The sequence below is a fragment of the Setaria italica genome, chromosome I (genome assembly GCF_000263155.2).
Source record: "Setaria italica strain Yugu1 chromosome I, Setaria_italica_v2.0, whole genome shotgun sequence".
In the NCBI taxonomy this organism is placed as follows: domain Eukaryota; kingdom Viridiplantae; phylum Streptophyta; class Magnoliopsida; order Poales; family Poaceae; genus Setaria; species Setaria italica.
The window spans coordinates 9,128,054-9,129,199 of NC_028450.1; positions in this window are offsets into that span (position 1 = coordinate 9,128,054).

Genomic DNA, 1,146 nt, shown 5'->3' on the forward strand with positions numbered 1-1,146 from the left:
TTTTTGAAAAGTTTCATGGGCCTCGTCCGGCTTTCGTTCCTTTTGGAGTAGAGAAGACACAAGCAGACAGAGCGCGGGGATCGAATGTGATCGATGAGCTAGAGGGAGCAGTGGTGGCTGCACTGCACTGCACGCGTGCGTGCTTGCCGCTTGGGCACTCGATTCGATTGGTTGGCCTGGTTGACTGGTGGTGGGTGCGCGTGCAGGTGCCCAGCCTCTCAGCTCGGCTACTGCCTGCGCCAGGGGCCCCGCCGCCCACGTGTCGCTCGATCATGCTGCAGACGGAGGTGGGTCAGTGGGTGGCCGGCGTTGGCGTGCGTGCCTGCCGTGCACCAGCGGCACCACCGCTGCCGCTGAGCCAGTCGGTCAGCCAGTGCCACCAGCGGGGCGAGCGCATAGGACAAGTGGGGAATCCGATCCTCTGACTCGGAGCAGACCTGAAGCCTGAGCTGACATGGCCAAACCACCGCACCGCTACCTTGCTCAGTGGGATGTCAGGCCGGTGCGCTCCGACGGCGCCGGGCCAGCAAAAAGGCGCCGGCCTACACCCGTGTCTTGTGTGTCGCTCCAGGCACTCTCAGGCAGCAAAAGAGAGCCAAACCCAAACGGCAGCAGCAGGAAGCAGCTGCTGCCTCGAGTAGCCTGCTCTGTCCGGCAGGCACCGGCACGCGAGGCTCATGTACTCGAGTCAGCCTGCCTGCTAGTGCGGCTGCCTGCACAAGAGCCAAATCTTCTTGCTTAAAGCCACGGTAGACAGGCTCAAAAGGCTGCGCCGTGTGTTCCGCCGCCCACCGCGGCGACAGCAGCAGCCGTAGCCCATAGCCTAGTCGGATCAGCTAGCCTCTCGTATCGTACGTGGACAAGACATGGACAGCCTCGTCGCACAGCACAATCCGCTGCGAACAGTCATCACAGCCCTAGGCTCCCTGCTCCCTCTATCCCTTAAATACTGGAAGTGCGCTACACGCTTTCCAGGCGACAGATAGGCCTTGTTTACTTGGGCCATGTTTAGTTACTCCTAACTCCCAACTTTGACACTATGCAAAAAGAAGATTCCCCATCACATCAAACTTGCGGTATATGCATGGGAATACTAAATGTAGATGAAATTAAAAACTAATTGCACAGTTTTGGTTGTACTTTTGC